Source organism: Arachis ipaensis, chromosome B8 (genome assembly GCF_059453495.1).
Source record: "Arachis ipaensis isolate K30076 ecotype BB chromosome B8, ASM5945349v1, whole genome shotgun sequence".
Lineage (NCBI taxonomy): Eukaryota > Viridiplantae > Streptophyta > Magnoliopsida > Fabales > Fabaceae > Arachis > Arachis ipaensis.
This window is the reverse complement of record NC_142443.1, coordinates 53,299,849-53,321,447: the sequence shown is the minus strand read 5'-3', so window position 1 is coordinate 53,321,447 and position 21,599 is coordinate 53,299,849. Positions and strand designations below refer to the sequence as shown.

Here is a 21,599-nt window from a genome sequence, read left to right as displayed (position 1 = left end):
AACTAGAAGTTCTAGAGAAAGTAAAATTATACAGAGAGTAGTTCTCCCAATGCCCCAAAAGCTCCTTCTCTAGTTCAAAACTACTCCTATATATACTACTCTTCTGATCTTCTAGTTGGCTCTTCAAGTCTTTGGATATGGGCCTTTGGATCTTGAGTTTGAAGCAGTTTGGAATCTTTAGTGGGCTCAGCTTTACTTGCAGAGAAAGTGTGAAGTAGGCATGGAATTTAGCTAGGACGTTAGTGGCGTTAACGTTAAATGAAATGTGGGTTCGAGAACGTTAGTGACGATCACCTTTTTCACTAACGTTCCTAGCCCAAGATGGTTCACATTAACTTCAACGTTAGTGGCACTAACGTGACCACTAACGTTAACTCTTAGTCCATCGCAAGCGTTATTGGCGTTTACCTTTGCCAATAACGTTGCTCTTAGCCCCCCTTTTCTCACGTTAGAGTCCACGTTAGTATAACTAACGTGGCTCTTAACGTGGGCATGCCTTAGCCTCGAGAGCGTTAGTGACACTTACCTTTGTCACTAACGCTCCAAACGCCCTTTCTCACGTTAGTGCCTCACGTTAATTGTCTTAACGTGGCCACTAACGTTGTGGTGATAGCCATCTTTAACGTTAGTGACAAAAGTGAGTGTCACTAACGTTGGCTCATCATTCCTTCCTCCACGTTAGCTTCCACGTTAATGCAATTAACGTGGCAGCCAACGTGGCTCATAGTGGCTTGGTCCAACATTAGTGACAAACGTGAGTGTCACTAACGTTGGCGATTCCTTGCTCCTCCCACGTTAGAGTTCACGTTAATGTAGTTAACGTGACTCTTAACGTGGCCAATTGGGCTTAGTCCAACGTTAGTGATAAAGGTGAGTGTCACTAACATTGGCATGGTCTTCCTTTCCACGTTAGAGTTCACGTTAACTAAGTTAACATGACTCTTAACGTAGCTAATTGCCAATTTAGAGCGTTAGTGGTGTTCACTTTTACCACTAACGCTGGAGCTCCCTTTTTCTCCATGTTAACTATCACGTTAATGTAGTTAACGTGACAATTAACGTGGGCCATGATGGTCTCAAAGGCGTTATTGGCAATCACTTTTCTCATTAACGTTGCAAGTTTATTCCCATTCCACATTAGAGGTCATGTTTATTAGATTAATGTGGCTGCTAACGTGGCTCTTCCTTGCTTCCTTTGTCCTGAAATCAAGCAAATAAAGTGCATCAAAGCTCTAATCCAAGTTATAAGACATGAATTATCCAATTTGTCATTCAATTCATGCATAATTCTCATAAAATCACATGAAATTTATAATGTTTGCTTGAAATCAAGATGTAAGTGATTATTTACCCAAGACTTGCTTATTAACTAAGAAAATGCATGAAACTACCCTAAAACAGTAAAGAAAAGGTCAGTAAAACTGACCAAAATTCCCTGGCATCACAACACCAAACTTAAAGGTTGCTTGTCCCTAAGCAAGTACTGAAACATAAGAATGATGAATGAAATGACAAGAGAAATGAATCATTATTGTGGAAGTCATGTCCTTGGTTTTATGGGGTTTCATGCATAGCAACTTAGGTTCATTCCTTTATTGGCTTTCAGACCTTTACCATGCCCTGGAATACTCACTTGATTGCACCCTATGAGACTTTTATTTATTGATCCCTTTTTCTTTTCAAGGTTTGATTGTGTTCTTTAGACTAGGTGCTTTGTAAGGGGGCGACTCTTTAAGATAAGCTTTCAGCCAGCACTCCCGAACCAGTTGGTCCAAGGTGCTGGGTGTTAAGACACCCCTAAGGACTTACTCCCTCAAGTCTCTTTCCCCCATACATACACGCCATAGGCACATGGTTTGTTATTTTTTTACTTGAGGCCTTGGTGTCTAGTACCTCTTTGGGTTACTAAGTGTTCTGTAGCAAAGGTTACTCTTGATAGTGGACTTTCAGCTGATAATTCCGGGTTAGTTAACCTAAGTTACCAAGTGATAAGGCACCTCTGAGAGCTTATTCATCCAAGTATATCCTTTGCACAGGAGCACCACAGACACATGCCTTAAGGTTCAACCCTTGGTGCCTAGCCTTATTTCTTATCCTTTTTCTTTATTTCTCAACTTTCATTTTTCTTTCTCTTTTTCTAATTAGGATCTTGTTATGTAGCTAGTCTCATGGGGTGTGTTTCAAGCATATGATTCAGAACAGATAGTTGCCTTCCTACCTTGTTGGTAAACCAACTTAGCTAAGTAATTACTACACCACAAGCTTAAGAACTTTAATCCACAAATTGAACATCACTCTGGTCTTTCATAACATCTCTTTTTATTTGACTTCAAAGGACAAGCATACAAGTAAGCAAGGTGAAAATGCAGCAGATAATTTGGCACAGCTAGAATAGACCTAAGCAGTAAACTTAAAGGTAGAATTTAAAATCCTAAATTACCATGGAAGCATGTTCTATTTCATACATGATTTTCCTTATTTAAAACTTGAAAAAGATGGAACAAAGACGGAACTCCACCACCTTTTACTCATGGGAGTGCTCATGCTCTCCCTCTTGTTTGTCCTCTTTGTGTCTTTCTTGAGTGCTTGAACCCCCACTTCCCTTGCTTTTTCCAATCAACTTTTTCCAGAAGCCAGTATCTTCCATCTTCTTTTTCAATGTTTCCTTCTGCTGTTTCACCTTCCTTTCCTCTTGTTCTGTTAGATCTTTTTGGACTGTATCATACCTAGGGATTGTAGAGTGCAAATTATGCATATGCCCAGACATATAGTTCAACTTGGCTTGAGTGTTTATGTTGAACTCTTCCCTATGTAGTTGTCGTCCCTCATTGAGCACGCTGAACTCATTGAATGCTTTTGTTTGAGCTAGCTGACGTTGGTTGAGTTCTTGAAGGTGTTTGTCTTTACGCTCTTGCCTTTCAGTCACTTGATTGATGGCTTGAGTGAGCTGGGAGTATTGCTCCTGTTGCTGCTCCATTTGTTGCTTCTGCCACTCCCTCTGCTGACCCATCTAATTAGAGAGCAGTTCTTCTTAACGATCTATCCTTTGGGCTTGAATGTGCAATTGTTGTTCTTGTCCCTCCATATAACTCCTTGCTAGCTCCTCAATGGCTCCGTGAATATGATTCAAGTTGATGTTGGTTGGATCATAGTACTCTTCTTGCTGGTATTCTTCTTGATGAGATTCTTCTTGGTGAGGTCCCTCTTTTGATGTTCTTTTCCCTATTTAAGGCCTTCTTTGTTGTTGGGCGGGTGCCACATAAGTTATTCGCTGTAGCGTGACTGACCTTCCAGGGTTCACCCAACTTGGATTGCTGTCCTCGAAGACTACCTTGGCTTTCGTACACAGTCTAAAGATGGTGCTGGGTACCAAAGTCTAGCACCTGGATCATTCTTCTCGGCTGACTCTTGAATCCCCTCAGCTATAATCTCGTGCACATTGATGCCTCCACTCTTTATTAAGCAATGTACCATAGTAGCTCGAGTGGTGTTAACCTCAAAATTGTTTGCGGCTGGGAGGATAGATCTCCTCACAAGCTCAAACCATCCCTTGGCTTCCGAGATGAGGTCTCCTCTCCTAATGAACCGGGGTCTCCTATCCGAATACCTTTCCTAGTCAGATCCTATAACACACATATCGTTCACAATTTCTTCAAGTTCATCATTGTCGGGGCCATTACTTATTCTTACATGATAACTGGGCTCGTCAAAATGTGGCGATTTCAGCTGAAGAGTCCTTGTTATGGCATTGGGGCTAAAGTCCACCTCTGTTCCTCTCACATAACTTTTGAAGGTGTAGGCCTTGGTTTTGTCTTCTCTGACCACATTTGCATAGAACTCTTTGATGAGGTTTGCATTTATCCTTGCTTCCGGGTTCGTGAGCCTTTGCCAGCCCCTTTGTTCAATCTTCTCTCGAATCTGTGGGTACTTATCCTCGTTAAACTGGAATGTTAACTCAGGCAATATCTTTTTGAGCTTTATCTGTTCGAATTCGAGTTCATGGAATGCAGTTTTGAATTTCCCTTCATCGAAAAGGATGCTCTCCACCGGTTCCTTCCTCTTTTAATTGTCCCATGAATTCTCCTACAAAACAAAAGGGATGTGATTAATGAAATTATGGAAAGTGGCGGCAAAATTTAAAACAAAAGGGGATAACTATTTTTTTAAAGTTTTTTTTCTAACTAACTAAGTGCTATTCATGACTGCAAACCAACTGTCTAATGAATTGTCCATGTATGCAACATTGGTGACACCAAACTTAGTTTGTGGTCATGTGGTGTACAAAGTTTTGTTCAAGGTTCTAAGAGTGACATGATATGAATTGCATTCATGTCCTCTTAGTGTGCCTTGAACACCAAACTTGTTCTTCACTATATGTTGCATAAAAGGATTCATTCAAGTATATGTCAGAGTTGAATTGGAATTCATGAACCTTGCATTATTAACTACTTAAAAGCATATAAAACATGGGTTGCCTCCCATGAAGCGCTTCTTTAGCGTCACTAGCTTGACGTTCTGACTTTGTCAGGGTGGTTGGTAATTCTTCAAATCTTCCCCCCTCGCAGTAAATCTATCTCCATTGACTTCATCAAGGATCTCCACATGTTCTAAGGAGAGAATCCTGTTGATGGTGAAAACTTTAGGTAGCTGAGATGGGATGGTGGGGAGATGAGGTGGGATAACTGGGAAATAAGCTGAGATCACTTTATCCCCTGGAGAGAAGTCCTCTGTAGGGATCTTCTTGTTCCTCCACCTCTTTGATGCCTTCTTCTTTGTTCCTTTTGATGTTGCCCTGCTCTTTGTGACCCCTTTTTCCTAAGAAATTTTGTTGCTGGTCTCATATGACTCTGGTGGTTTAGGTTCCTCCTGGTTTTCCTTTTTCTGTGACAACTGCTGGCTGTCTTGTTCATCAACCAAAGGGATTTCCAGGTGTACAGCTTATGCTTCAATACTTGTTTCTTCCACCAGTACTTTGTCGTGCTCTCCCCTTGGTTCCTTGCTTTCCTGATCTGCTTCTTGTGAGGGTTTGAAGACATTGAATGTGAGTTGTTCGTCATGTATCCTCAGTATTAGCTCTCCTCACTCCACATCTATGAGCGCTCTAGCTGTAGCTATAAATGGTCTTCCCAATATGATTGGGTGAAGGTGACTCTCTTCCATTTCCAATATGACAAAGTCTGTGGGAAGGAAGTAGTTCCCAACCTTTACCAACACGTTTTCAACCACTCCTACTGCTTGTTTTTGAGTTTTGTCAGCCAGCCTGATGACTACATCTGTGGGCATTAGCTCATTGATATGCAGCTTCTTCATAAGGGATAAAGGCATTAAGTTGATGCTTGCTCCCAGGTCACAGAGTCTTTTTTCAAACATTATTTCTCCTATGGCACAGGGGATGTGAAAACTCCCTGGGTCTTTTGTTTTTGTAGGCAACTCTGGTTGAATGAGAGCACTGCACTCCTTATTCATACTATTGTTTGCCCTCCTTTGAGTGAGCCTTTCCTGGTCAGCAGCTCTTTCATACACTTAATGTATGAGGGCATTTGTTGGAGAGCCTTGATGAATGGTATGTTCATATGAAGAGATGCAAACATATCAAGAAATTTCGAGTATATTCTCTTTTCTACACCACCCTTGAGTTTTTGGGGAAAAGGTGCATAGAGTTTCAGCATCTCCTTCTGTATAATTTTGGTTTCTTGGTGACCCTCTTCCTGCTTCTCTGCTGAAGTATCTCCAGAGTGTTCGAAGGGTTTGTTCAGCTCTTCCTCAGTCCCCTTATCACTTATAGTAACCATCTTGCAGTCTTCCCATCTTACTTTCTTTGCTTCACCTCTCGGGTTTTTCTCTGTGTCACTTGAAAAGCTGTCAGTAGATTTGGGAATCTTCTCAGAGAGGTATCCCACTTGAAATTCTAGCCTCTTAATGGTGTCTCTCTAGTTTTTGATATTAGCTCGCACCTCCTCCTTGAACACCTTGTTCTCTTGGAGTTCCTCACATATGCCTTCAAGTAGGGTCTCAATCCTTGAGAGTCTATCTTCGGATGATGGTGAGTTGGAGTTGGAGGGATGAGAATGGCCATTTTGGCTTTGGTATGGATGTTGAGGTGTGTTGTTAGGTGGGTGCTGATATGATCTCTGTGTGGAATGTTGGTAAGCTGTATTGTTGTTGGGGTTGTGGCGTCTCTGATCTTAGCCTTGATCTTGTTGATTTCCCCACCCAAAGTTTGGGTGGTACCTCCAACCAGGATTATAAGTTTTGGAATATGGATCATGGGTCTGCCTAGGTGAGTTTCCAATGTAGTTGGCTTGTTCCTGATCACCCTTTGCCTCTGTATTTACTCCTTCTTGAGTTGCTGATGAGGTGGTGATTGCTGCTACTTGGTTCCTCTCCATCTTCTTGGTAAGGTCAGCCAGCTACTTGGTAACAGCTTGTTCTGGGCCAGCAGTGCATCCACATTATTTAGCTCCATTACTCCTCTAGTGTTGCCTCTTTCAGAAGCATAGAAGTAGTCATTCTCAGCTACAGTCTCAATGACATCTATGGCTTCTTCAATGGTCTTCTTCTTGTTCAGAGATCCCCCAGATGAGTGGTCTACTGCCTTCTTTGATTCGTAAGAAAGACCCTCATAGAAGATGTGTAACTGAACCCATTCGTTGAACATATCTGGTGGGCACCTTCTTGTCAAGTCCTTAAACCTCTCCCATGCTTCATATAGAGTCTCACCATCTTGTTGCCTGAAGGTCTGTACCTCGGCTCTCAACTTGTTGATCTGTTGAGGAGGACAGAATCTCGCCAAGAATTTGTTCACCACATCTTCCCAGGTTGTTAAACTCTCCTTCGGAAAGGATTCCAGCCATTTGGATGCTTTGTCCTTGAGTGAGAAGGGAAACAAAAGCAGTCTATAGGTGTCGGGATGAACGCCATTAGACTTCACAGTATCACATATCCTCAGGAATGTGGTTAGATGTTGATTGGGGTCTTCTTGGACACTTCCTCCGAATGAACACTTGTTCTGAACAAGGGTGATGAGCTGTGGCTTTAGTTCGAAGTTATTGGCATGTATGGTTGGCTTTTGAATGCTACTTCCACAGTTTCCTGGGTTTGGATTGATGTAAGATCCCAGAACTCTTCTCTCTTACCCAGCATGATTTGCTGGACCTTCTCTACCATGGTTGTGAGCCTCTTCTTCATGATGGTTCTCCATATTCTCATCCATGTCTGGTTCAAAATACTATTCCTCTTCCTCAGCACCAACAATTCCCTTTCCTCTTGCTTCCCTCCTTAGTCTAAGGAAGGTCCTCTCAGGTTCGGAATCGAAGGAAGTTGAAGCCCCGCTTCTTCTACCTGTCATATAACCAACAAGGCCAAAGCAAAAGGAAGATAGAGAGTATTCTTTGTTAAAAAAAATGCTGTTAGTGTGAGTGATGTAATATATCAAACAGTTAGTGGGTTAGTGAACTAAATTGTAACAACTACGAGAACACCACTAACGGGTAGGGGTAAAAGGAAGGAAATAACTAAAACTGAAAGTAAATTACTCAAACAGAATTTAAATCAAACAAAAGAAAATTGCTCAATCTAGTTATCCACCAATTTAATCATTGTTGATACAAAATCAATCCCCGGCAACGGCGCCATAAACTTGATGCACGGAAACTTGTCTCTCAATAATTTTCCCTCGGTAAGTGCACCAAATTGTCGTCAAGTAAAAACTCACAATAGAGTGAGGTCAAATCCCACAGGGATTGATTGGTCAAGCAACTTTAATTGGAGGAATGTTCTAGTTGAGCTAAGCAGAATTTGATTTGAGAATGGCAGGAAATTAAATGGCGAGAAAGTAAATAGCAGAAAGTGTAAATGCTGGAATTAAAGAGCAAAATATAAATGGCGGAAAGTAAATTGTAGAATCTTAAATGGGGATTTGGGGAAATGAACATAAAAGTAAATGGCAAAAAGTAAAGAGAATGGGTAAGATCAGAAATGGGGGATTCATTGGGTTCAGGAGATGTTGTATTCTCCGGATCAAGTTCAGCTTCATCTCTTCCTCAATCAATGCATTCATTGATCTCCTTCGCAATATTAAGTGATTGAATCCCAATTCCTTAGTAATTCAATATCTCAAATCTTGATCAATAGCCAATTCCTTGTTCTAATTTCTCATGAGAAGAGATGAAGAGTGGTCACTGATTATACCACATGTATTCCCAAATCAAAGTGTTGGTAGGATTATATGTCACTATATCCATCCAAACCCCAATTTGGTCCAACATGAGAAAGCATTTCTAGCATGATCTCTTCATTCCTCTTCCAAGGTTCCGAAGAGATCCAAGTATGAATAGCTTCTTTTCCAAGACAACTACCCAATTGGATGAAGATTGAAAGCTTTCTAGTAAAATCAAGAGAAAAGAAAGAAGAAGAATAATGAAACTATTATTGATCCATCAAATTACAACATAGCTTCCTAACCCAATGAAAGGGGTTTAGTTGTTCATAGCTCTGGGAATAAAAAGCAAAGATGGAGAATACATTCTGAAAGTAAAACTATAAGTTGCAGAGAAAGTAAAATTATACAGAGAGTAGTTCTCCCAATGCCCCAAAAGCTCCTTCTCTAGTTCAAAACTACTCCTATATATACTACTCTTCTGATCTTCTAGTTGGCTCTTCAAGTCTTTGGATATGGGCCTTTGGATCTTGATTTTGAAGCAGTTTGGAATCTTCAGTGGGCTCAGCTTTACTTGCAGAGAAAGTGTGAAGTAGGCATGGACTTTAGCTAGGACGTTAGTGGCGTTAACGTTAAGTGAAATGTGGGTTCGAGAACGTTAGTGACGATCACCTTTTTCACTAACATTCCTAGCCCAAGATGGTTCACGTTAACTTCAACGTTAGTGGCACTAACGTGACCACTAACGTTGCCTCTTAGTCCATCGCAAGTGTTATTGGCGTTTACCTTTGCCAATAATGTTGCTCTTAGCCTCCCTTTTCTCACGTTAGAGTCCACGTTAGTATAAGTAACGTGGCTCTTAACGTGGGCATGCCTTAGCCTCGAAAGCGTTAGTGACACTTACCTTTGTCACTAACGCTCCAAACGCCCCTTCTCACGTTAGTGCCTCACGTTAATTGTCTTAACGTGGCCACTAACGTTGTGGTGATAGCCATCTCCAACGTTAGTGACAAAAGTGAGTGTCACTAATGTTGGCTCATCATTCCTTCCTCCACGTTAGCTTCTACATTATTGCAATTAACGTGGCAGCCAACGTGGCTCATAGTGGCTTGGTCCAACGTTAGTGACAAACGTGAGTGTCACTAACGTTGGCGATTCCTTGCTCCTCCCACGTTAGAGTTCACGTTAATGTAGTTAATGTGACTCTTAACGTGGCCAATTGGGCTTAGTCCAATGTTAGTGATAAAGGTGAGTGTCACTAACGTTGGCATGGTCTTCCTTTCACGTTTGAGTTCACGTTAACTAAGTTAACGTGACTCTTAACGTAGCTAATTACCAATTTAGAGTGTTAGTGGTGTTCACTTTTACCACTAATGCTGGAGCTCCCTTTTTCTCCATGTTTACTACCACGTTAATGTAGTTAACGTGACAATTAACGTGGGCCATGATGGTCTCGAAGGCATTATTGGCAATCACTTTTCTCAATAATGTTGCAAGTTTATTCCCATTCCATGTTAGAGGTCACGTTAATTAGATTAACGTGGCTGCTAACGTGGCTCTTCCTTGCTTCCTTTGTCCTGAAATCAAGCAAATAAAGTGCATCAAAGCTCTAATCCAAGTTATAAGACATGGATTATCCAATTTATCATTTAATTCATGCATAATTCTCATAAAATCACATGAAATTCATAATGTTTGCTTGAAATCATGATGTAAGTGATTATCTACCCAAGACTTACTTATTAACTAAGAAAATGCATGAAACTACCCTAAAATAGTAAAGAAAAGGTCAGTAAAACTGGCCAAAATGCCCTGGCATCACATATCCAAATAGCTTGTTCGGACTCGGAGACACCCCGATTCAACCACTAGGATACATCTCCCTGCATACAACCTTTGGGAAAGGAACTCGGTTTAGGACATTGAGCATTGACTATATTGTAGTCAATGTGAGCTCGGCCTACAATGCATTAATAGGTCGGACAACGTTAAATCAGCTCGTCGCTGTGGTCTTCACTCCAAACCTATGCATGAATTTTCCCACTCCGGAAGGAATCGCTACCATAAAGGGAGACCAAAAACTCACGCGACGTTGTTACAACAAAAGTCTGAACCTTAAAGGTGACCCCAGAGGAAAAGAAACCAATACTATAGAACTTGGGGGAATTCGAGCTCGCGAAGAACTCCGCCCTCAGCCAGAAGGTGAAACTCAAGAAGTTCAAATTGGAGACATTTTAGACAAAACAACAAGTATAGGAGCAAATCTGAGAGAAGACTTAAATGAGCTGCTAATAAAGCTCCTAAAAGATAACTACGACCTCTTTGCATGGAAGGCCGCCGACATGCTTGTTATTGATCCTGGACTAATATGCCACAAGTTAGCCGTATATCCAGGGTCTCGGCCAGTACAACAAAAATGTAGAAAACTCAGCCCAAAAAGGTCACAAGCTATAGAGGAGCAGGTACAGGCCTTGTTGGAGGTAGGGTTCATAAGAGAGGTAAAGTACCCACTATGGCTAGCCAATATGGTGTTGGTCAGAAAGTCGAATGGAAAGTGGCGGATGTGCACCGATTACACCGACCTCAACAAAGCTTGCCCAAAAGATCCTTACCCACTCCCGAATATTGACACACTAGTTGACGCTTCGTCAGGCTATCAGTACCTCTCCTTCATGGACGCTTACTCGGGATACAACCAGATCCCAATGTATCAACCCGATCAAGAGAAGACATCATTCTTAACCCCAAAAGCAAACTATTGCTATATAGTTATGCCCTTCGGACTCAAGAACGCAGGGGCTACCTACCAAAGACTGATGAACAAAGTCTTCGCAGACCACATCGAAAAGCTAATGGAGGTTTATGTAGATGACATGCTGGTAAAAACATAAAGTGAGGAATCGTTGTTATCCGACCTCACTAAAGTGTTCGACACCATAAGAAAGCATGGTATGCGACTTAACCCCGTAACGTGCACCTTCGCAGTAGAAGCTGGAAAATTCCTGGGCTTCATGCTCACCCAAAGAAGAATTGAAGCAAATCCAGATAAGTGTCAGGCCATACTTCGCATGAAAAGTCCAACCTGTGTCAAAGAGGTCCAGCAATCAAAGGAAGACTAGCGGCTCTGTCTAGGTTCCTAGCTAGATCAGCCTTAAGATCTCTTCCCTTCTATGCAACATTAAGGAAGGGAAAGAGGTTCGAGTGGACCCAGAATGCGAACAAGCCTTCCAAGATTTCAAGGAATTTCTGGGGCAACCACCTGTCCTTACTCGACCTCGGGAAGGTGAAGAGCTCATACTATACCTCGCCGTAGGAAGTCAAGCAATAGCATCAGCACTAGTAAGAGAAGACGAAAGTGGGCAACAACCCATCTACTTCATCAGTAAGGCTTTACAAGGGGCTGAATTGAACTATCAAAAGATAGAAAAGTTTGCCTACGCCCTCATACTCACTTCTCGTTGACTTCGACTATACTTTCAAGCTCATACCATCAAAGTACGGACCAACCAACCCATAAAAAAGATCTTACAGAAAACAGACTTAGTTGGAAGAATCCTACAATGGGCAGTCGAGTTGTCTGAATTCGACACCAAATATGAAGCTCGGACAGCTATTAAATCCCAATACCTGGCCGACTTCATCGCAGAGTATACTGACACCCAGGGTACCCCCACAAAGTGGAGCCTTTATGTAGATGGCTCCTCAAACAAAACCGGGAGTGGCGCAGGCGTTATTTTAGAAAGCGATCAGAGAACCCAAATTGAGCTCTCCTTAAAGTTTGAGTTTCCTGCCTCAAATAATCAAGCTGAATACGAAGCACTACTAGCTGGTTTGAGGCTGACTAGGGAAGTGGGAGCTCAAATACTTACCATCTTTAGCGACTCCCAATTAGTCACTTCGCAAATAGAAAGGAGCTATCAAGCTAAGGATCCCACTATGAAAAAATACCTTGACAAAACCAAAGAACAGCTCGGATAATTTAAGGGATATGAGGTCCGACACATACCCCAAGAACAGAATGCCCGAGTTGATGCACTCTCAAAACTAGCCAACACCAAACCAGGGGGCAACAATAGAAGTCTCATCCAAGAAACACTCCGAAGTCCATCAAACTTGGAAGAAGAAAAGATCCTAGCCATATCAGGACAGGATCAAGGATGGATGACTCCCATAATTAACTACCTCAAGTTAGAAACACTTTCCGCAAACAAAAAGGAGGAAAAAGGCTAGTAGTAGAAGCACAGTACTACACCATAATACAAGACGTCCTATATAAGAGAGGAATCTCTACACCTCTCCTAAAGTGCGTCCCGACCTCCGCTACAAGGGAAGTTCTCGAAGAAGTCCACGATGGCATGTGCGGCAATCACCTTGGGGCACGAGCCCTTGCAAAAAAGGTACTCCGAGTTGGGTTCTACTGGCTGACCTTACAAAGGGAAGCAACAAAGTTTGTCAAAATATGCCTACCATGCTAGAAGCACGCCAACTTCCACATAGTTCCACCTGAGGAGCTCATCTGTGTTACTTCACCCTGGCCATTCGCAAAGTGGGGGCTCAACCTCCTTGGACCCTTCCCTCAGGGGTCCGGACAAATCTAGTTTCTCATTGTAGACATAGACTACTTCACAAAGTATATTGAAGCAGAGCCATTAGCTAATGCCACCGCCCAAAGAAGTCGTAAATTTCTATACAGAAACATTGTCACAAGGTTTGGGGTCCCATGCTCCATCACCACAGATAATGGTACTCAATTCACCGACACAGGCTTTAGAAATCTGGTAGCTGATTTAAAAATTAATCGCCAGTTCACCTCCGTAGAGCATCCACAAGCCAATGGACAGGCAGAAGCCACCAATAAAGTCATACTGGCCAGGTTAAAACGGAGATTACAGGACGCCAAGGGAGCTTGGGTTGAAGAGCTCCCGCAAGTCCTATGGGCATATTAGACAACACCATATTCAACCACAGAAGAATCACCATTCTGACTTGCTTATGGAATGGAGGCAGCGATTCCCGTGGAGTTAGAAGAAGGATCTCATAGGATGATCCTCTACAATGAAGATACCAATCCCCAAGCTCAAAGGGAAGAGCTCGACCTACTTCCAGAAGTCCGAGAAAGAGTTTGGATTAGAGAGGAAGCCCTAAACCGTCGAATGGCTCTAAGGTATAATCGGAAGGTAATCCAGCGAAGCTTCACCACCAATGATCTCATCTTAATTCGAAATGATATTAGAGCAGGTCGATCAAGAGAAGGAAAGCTAGCAGCTAACTGGAAAGGACGATACCGAATAGCAGAAGTACCGGGGAAAGGTTACTACAAGGTGTCCGACCTCGAAGGGCGAGAGCTACCAAGGTCATGGCATGCCTGTAACCTAAGAAGGTACTATAGCTAGTGAAAAGTAAAGATCTTAGGTCAAGAGGCACTCTTTTTCCTGAAAAGGTTTTTTAATGAGGCGCCCGGCCGAGATCTAAGAAACTGCCCGACCTCTAAAGGTAAGCACTCATATGTACATACTTATATTTATGTTTTTATTTCATTTATTATTCAAATAAAAGTTGCCAATTCCGTAAAAAGTTTCCTACCAAGATGCATTAATCTAAGCTCATAAAACGCAAAAATTTATCGCCCGATTACAAAGAAGTCGGCAAGGTGAAAAAAAAATTCATCGCCCGATAACAAAGAGGTCGACAAGGTGAAAATCAAATTCATCGACCGATTACAAAGAAGTCGGCAAGGTGAAAGCGATAGAAGCATATTAATGCAAGAAGGTATAAAAAGTAACCCGTAAAAAGTGACCTGACGAGGTCTGACTAAAAATGGATTACTAAAAATAACTTAATAAGGCCCGACAGAGAAGTCGTACCAACGAAAGGATCACTAAAAAGGGACGAAGACATCTCGCAAAAGCCAAAGAAAGGCTAAAAAGCCAAGACACAAGTTGCAACCCACTTAGTTCAAAGGGATTGGCGTTGGTGACAGGATAGCAATCCAACATTTAGCCCAATTACAATTTTTTCTTCAATCCTTCCAACTCAAGAGTTCCTTTTAATCAACTCCCCATCAAGTAAGGAAACTACTCACGCATTGTAAATAAAGAATCCATAGCATATAAAAGGGAATTAAAAGAAGACATGATTGTTGGAATTGAAATTAAATTAAAAAGAAATAAGCCTTGCATTAAATAATCATAAAAGTATTCAAATAACAAAATTGAACAAAACAAGGAACATGGAAGAATAAAACCAAGTTGAGAAAACGAACTAGAATGACGAAGTCTTGATGAGGGAATAACTCTTCTCAATGTTCCAATGCTAAGACCAATTGAAAATTAAAATTCTAAAACCTAGAGAGAAAAACCTAAGAGAGTAAAACTAGATCTAAAAACTGTTGACTGAATGAATGTGTTATTTGTTTTTGCATGTTCTCTGACTCTAGTCTGCTGTTCCGGGCCGAAAATTGGGTCGAAATAGGGTCCAAAATCGCCCCCAACGAATTCTGCAGATTATGCAGATCGCACATGTCACGCGATCGCGTCATCCATGCGGACGCGTCATTCGCGCTTTTCCTCGCCACGCGTTTGCGTCGTCCACGCTACCGCGTCGCCAGAGCTTTTCCAATCCGCGCGGCCGCGTGAGCCATGTGGCCGCGTCGCTGCGATTTGCTCTCCTTCACGCAGTCGCGTGAGCCATGCGACCGCGTCACTTCTCGCTAGTTATCTCCTCAAAATTCTTGTGTTTCTTCCATTTTTGCTAGCTTCCTTTCCAATCTCCAACTCATTCATGTCCTATAGAGTCTGAAACACTTAACACACAGATCACAGCATCGAATGGAATAAAGGAGAATTAAAAATAAATAATTAAAGTCTCTAGGAAGCAGTTTTCAAACATGTAATAAATTCAGGAAGGAAATCTAAATGCATGCTAATTTAATGAATAAGTGGGTAAGGATCATGATAAATCCACACAATTAAACACAATATAAACCATAAAATAGTGGTTTATCAACCTCCCCACACTTAAACATTAGCATGTCCTCATGCTTAATTGAAGGAGATAAGGAAATAAGTATGAACATGTAGAAACTCATGAAATGCAATGCAAACCTATATATATATATATATATATATATATATATATATATATATATATATATATATATATATATATATAAATGCAACTATATGGTTCTTGTCCACTTGATCAAAAGTAAATAGGCTCTTCAAAACAATTACAAATCAAATTCCACTAATTTTATCATTACACAATAAAATGGATAAAAGCGCAAGAAGATAGCTCATGAAAGCAGGGAACATGAAAATTCAAGTATTGAACCCTCACTGATAATGTATGTACGCTCTAATCTCTAGTGTATAGGGTGATCACTCTATCCTTCTCTAATCATGCTTTCTAACTTTTGTTCTTCTCCTAACCAATCAACAACAGTTAATATGCCAATGCAAACATCACGAGGTCGTTTCAAGGTTGTAATGGGGCTAAGGTATAGGTAGGGGTGTATATTTGGTCAAGTGAGCTAATAAATTGAATCTTTAATTAATCCAAGCTCTAACATAACTTGTATACACTTAATGTAATCTTTAAAGTTCATACCTAGCTACCCAGAATTCCCTTTTTCAATCCATACTCATGTATCAACTTATATTTTGGTTCTATCATATGTGCATTGATCTTCAAATTCTAAATTCAACATTGGGGTAATTTTGTCCCCTTATTTATTGATTTTTTTTAAATAAATAAAGCTTATCAATGCACATAGATTTTTAATTCTTGCGGTTTCACATGAGTAGGTATCCAAATTTCCCTTAAATTTTTATGACACATTCCCTTAACAACTTTTGTTCCCACAATTTCCCATACTTAACTAGCACACACAATTCTATCTTAAGCTAACCAAAGATTCAAATTGGGGTATACAATTGTTTTTCGGCTTAAGGTTAGTAATGTGGTAAAATGTCGAACAAATGGGAATTAAAGGCTCAAAGTGGTTAACAAAGGTAATTGAAAAGGATAGGCTTAATTTGGATGAGTGAGATTAAACAAATAATGGCCTCAATCATGTGCAAGCATGCAAATATAATAACTATTGGACATATAAGATAAAACAAAATATAGATTACAATCATAGAGAAGTAAACACACAAGAATGAAATAATTATGGTTAAATAATGTAACCATTCATAAAGGCTCAAATCTTTCACAGGTTGTGTGTTCTTTGACTCAAATAGCATGTTCCAAATACAACTCAAGCAAATTTATCAAAAGAATTTTTTCAAAAATTAGTAAAATTTTGTTCCGAAGATAGATTTTAAAAGAAACTTATTGTCTTTTCAATCAAGTAGAACATGCATGCAACTATCCTAACCTATGCAATTTATTCTATTCTATAAAGGAAAGAAAATCTAACTAAAATATCCTAATTATTGGTGCTAGAGAAGAGAAATTACCTCCGGAAGTCAGGTACTGACCGACCTCCCCACACTTAAGGATTTGCACCGTCCTCGGTGCCATCTGTCAGGAACAGGGGTGGGCTGGTAGCAGTATCTCCACAGTCGGGGCCGTCATGGCTCCCTGTGCTGGTAAAGGAAGTGGAGTCCGGGGTGTCTGAGTCTCTGAAGTGTCCCTTGAGTAGCTCCTTGAGGTGTTTGAATCGGCGCTCATTACGGCGCTCTCTCATCTTTACTTTCTGTTCTTGCCGATCCAACCGTTCGATTTTCTGTTGGAGCAATTTCTCAGTTGTAGATGCTTGTGGTGTTGAAGAAGGATTATCTTTAACTGGAGCAGTAGGAAGGCTTGTAGTGGCTGCTGAGAGTCTGAGGTAACGGGATATACTGATCATCCCGTGGAAGCATGGCTTTGGTGTCCCTAGCTCTGTAAGAGAATCCGGCTGCTGAGACAAGATCTGGGACCAAGGCGGGGAAAGGTAAGTTGCCCGCAATTTGTACGTGTTCCATAGCATTCCGGATATGTCTTGCGAGATTCAGAGGTTGGTCTGTAAGGATGCACCATAGTAGAACAGCCATGTCTGCAGTGAAGGAGGACTCATGAGTGCTCGGAAAGACGTAATGGGACATGATCTGTGCCCATACGCGAGCCTCCAAGGTAAGTGCTGAAGCCAAGATTCCCTTAGGGCGGGTACGGTGGTATCCGTAGATCCAACGGCTACCAGGTAATGCGATGACTCCGAGAACGGAGTCCCAGTCAAATTGGTATCTCTGGAGCTGAAGGGCGGCTTCATGAAAAGCGTCCATTCCTGCTGGAATATGGGGAAGACTCAGAGCTAGCTGAATGGCCTCTTTTGTGATGGGGACTTGCTTCTGCCGGACATAGACAGACTGCAGGGTCGGCATGTAGAAGTTGGAGTAGAATTCAACTACCCAAGAAAGATTGACCTGCCTCGGCTGTCTCCGTAGGAAACCCCATTGTCTTCGCTCAATTTGCGGCTCAACAAAGGTGGCAATATTGGACGGGAGGATAAGAAGGTATTCATTGTTATAATTCCTTTCTGCCAGGATAGGGAACATCTGCTCATAGTAGCGATTGGGAAATTGCGCAGTGTCCTTTGCTGGAAAGGCTTTCTCCTTTCCGTCAACCTTTATTATCCTCTTAACTCGTTTTGTTGAGGGCTTAACTGCGGTGGAAGAAGGCTCTGCCACTAATGCTCTTTTAGTTCCTCTTCTTGCTGGTGGTTTGGAAGTTGCTTTCTCCTTTCCTTTCTTGGTGGCCATCCTGAAAGAAGGGAAGAGAAAGTAAATTAAATTCAAAGAGATATACAGCAAGGAAGGAAACGGAAAAGAGGGTGAATGATGCACAGTAAAATGTAGATTACATTAACACATGCTCTCGAGTACACATGAAAAGCCATCAATGGAAAATAGCTAGTGCAGATAAAAACAAGTGAATGCAAGGTGTTTATTGGCATGCCGGAAAAGGGCATGAGTAGCATAGACCAAGCATTACTTCGTAACAAACCATCGTTTATATTGACAATTGAATTCAATTAATAAAATAATAAGGGAATGTTGTGAAAAGCAAGCATTGAATAGTATAGCAATCATAGAGAAGTGCATAATACCACATGAGCTTTTTCACAAACACATAGCATGCATGGTGAATAGGGTATAGAAAATATGAAGATGAACATGCAAGCAATCCCTTAAATAGGAGAAAAATAATTGTCAAACAATTTGTAATAATCCACAAGCATATAATAAGGGATGATGACTCAAAAATTTTCTAGCACCATGTAAAAAGGGAAAGAAGAAAATAAAATACAAAAGTGAAAAGAAAAAGGAAAGAAAAAGAAAATAAAAATGTATATAATATAATAAGAATGATGGAAAAGAGAAGAAGGAAGAAGAAAGTAAAACCTTGTTAATGGTGGTGAGAGAGATAGAGAGTAAAAAGTGAGATAGAAAGAGGGAAGGGGAAGGGAGAAAGAAGGAGGGAAAAGGAAAATTAGGATTTAGAAGAGAGAAAGATAAGATAATCTGGCAAATTAGGTTGAGCTGTGCGGCGCATGCGACGCGGCCGCGTGGGGCACGCGTTCGCGTGGATGCGCGTCAGGTAAGGGGACGCGATCGCGTCGGTCACGCGGTCGCGTGACCCGTGTTACGCTGCTGGCGCGAGTGCAGCCTCGCTCCAACACAACTCTCTATTCAATTTAATTTAATTGCCAAATTGGGGTGACGCAATCGCGTGGGTCACGCGACCGCGTGAGGGTGCGTCAGAAAATAGATGACGCGACTGGGTCGGCGACTGGTGCACGAAATTGTGATCTCCAGGCTCAAACAAATCCTGGTAATGGCTCCAAAGCTTGGTGCTTTGATCTTAATTCATAATTGTCACAACTTCGATACAACTAACCAGCAAGTGCACTGGGTCGTCCAAGTAATACCTTACGTGAGTAAGGGTCGAATCCCACGGAGATTGTTGGTATGAAGCAAGCTATGGTCACCTTGTAAATCTCAGTCAGGAAGATATAAAGTGATAATGGTGTTTTCGAATATTATATAGTAAAATAGGGATAGAGATACTTATGTAAATCATTGGTAGGAATTTCAGATAAGCGAATGGAGATGCTTTTCGTTCCTCTGAACCTCTGCTTTCCTGCTATCTTCATCCAATCGGTCTTACTCCTTTCCATGGCTAGCTGTATGCAAGGGCATCACCGTTGTCAGTGGCTACATCCCCTCCTCTCAGTGAATAATATGCTCACGCACCCTGTCACGGCACGGCTATTCATCTGTCGGTTCTCGATCATGCTGGAATAGGATTCACCCTCCTTTTGCGTCTGTCACTAACGCCCAGCACTCGCAAGTTTGAAGCTCGTCACAGTCATTCAATCATTGAATCCTACTCAGAATACCACAGACAAGGTTTAGACCTTCCGGATTCTCTTGAATGCCGCCATCATTCTAGCTTACGCCACGAAGATTCCGGTTAGGAGATCTAAGAGATACTCATTCTAGCTTAATTCATGTAGAACAGAAGTGTTTGTCAGGCACGCGTTCATAGGGGAGAATGGTGATGAGCGTCACACATAATCATCACCTTCATCACGTTCTTGGGTGCGAATGGATATCTTAGAAGAGAAATAAGAAGAATTGAATAGAAAACAGTAGTACTTTGCATTAATCTTTGAGGAACAGCAGAGCTCCACACCTTAATCTATGGAGTGTAGAAACTCTACCGTTGAAAATACATAAGTGAAAGGTCCAGGCATGGCCGAGATGGCCAGCCCCCTAAACGAGATCAATAGTCTCCTAAGATGAACAATGGATTAAAATTGAGACCAGAGATGGTCAAAAAGACCAGTAAAAGGTCCTATTTATAATAAACTAGTCACTAGGGTTTACATGAGTAAGTAATTGATGCATAAATCCACTTCCTGGGCCCACTCGGTGTGTGTTTGGGCTGAGCCTGAATGTTGCACGTGCAGAGGCCATTTGTGGAGTTGAACGCCAGTATCTGTGCCAGTTTGGGCGTTCAACTCTGGTTTTGGATCCTTTTCTGGCGCTGGACGCCAGATTTGGGCAGAAGGCTGGCGTTGAACGCCAGTTTACGTCATCAATTCTTGGCCAAAGTATGGACTATTATATATTGCTGGAAAGCCCTGGATGTCTACTTTCCAACGCAATTGGAAGAGCGCCATTTCGAGTTCTATAGCTCCAGAAAATCCACTTTGAGTGCAGGGAGGTCAGAATCCAACAGCATCAGCAGTCCTTTTTCAACCTCTGAATCTGATTTCTGCTCAAGTCCCTCAATTTCAGCCAGAAAATACCTGAAATCATAACACACAAACTCATAGTAAAGTCCAGAAATGTGAATTTAACACAAAATCTATTAAAAACATCCCTAAAAGTAACTAGATCCTACTAAAAATATACTAAAAACAATGCCAAAAAGCGTATAAATTATCCGCTCATCACAACACCAAACTTAAATTGTTGCTTGTCCCCAAGCAACTGAAAATCAAATAGGATAAAAAGAAGAGAATATACTATAAATTCCAAACTATCAATAAAACAGAGCTTCAATCACATGAGCGGGACTTATAGCTTTTTGCCTCTTGAATAGTTTTGGCATCTCACTTTATCCATTGAAGTTTAGAATGATTGGCATCTATAGGAACTTCAGATTTCGAATAGTGTTATTGACTCTCCTAGTTCAGTATGATGATTCTTGAACACAGTTTCTTTATGAGTCTTGGCTGTGGCCCTAAGCACTTTGTTTTCCAGTATTACCACCGGATACATAAATGCCACAGACACATAATTGGGTGAACCTTTTCAGATTGTGACTCAGCTTTGCTAAAGTCCCCAATTAGAGGTGTCCAGGGTTCTTAAGCACACTCTTTTTTTTTTTTTGCTTTGGACCTTGACTTTAACCGCTCAGTCTCAAGTTTTCACTTGACACCTACACGCCACAAGCACATGGTTAGGGACAGCTTGGTTTAGCCGCTTAGACCAGGATTTTATTCCTTTAGGCCCTCCTATCCACTGATGCTCAAAGCCTTGGGATCCTTTTTATTTGCCCTTGCCTTTTGGTTTTAAGGGTTATTGGCTTTTTCTGCTTGCTTTTTTTTTTCTTTCTAAATTTTTTTTCTATTTTTTTTTCGCCCCTTTTTTTTTCTCTTTTTTTTTTTCTGCAAGCTTTGTTCTTTGCTGCTTTTTCTTGCTTCAAGAATCATTTTTATGATTTTTCAGATTATCAAATAACATGTCTCCTAGTCATCATTCTTTCAAGAGCCAACATATTTAACATTCTTAAACAACAACTTCAAAAGACATATGCACTGTTCAAGCATACATTCAGAAAACAAGAAGCATTGTCACCACATCAATATAATTAAGCTAAGTTCAAGGATAAATTCGAAACTCATGTACTTCTTGTTCTTTTGAATTAAAACATTTTTCATTTAAGA

At 41.2% G+C, this 21,599-nt stretch overlaps 1 non-coding gene across 1 annotated transcript; it reads left to right on the top strand.

Moving 5' to 3' along the window:
- Positions 1–6,653: 6,653 nt before the first annotated feature.
- Positions 6,654–6,760, top strand: LOC148548116 (small nucleolar RNA R71). The gene has a single exon (XR_015897951.1). It is a non-coding gene; the product is annotated as a small nucleolar RNA R71 (small nucleolar RNA).
- Positions 6,761–21,599: the final 14,839 nt, after the last annotated feature.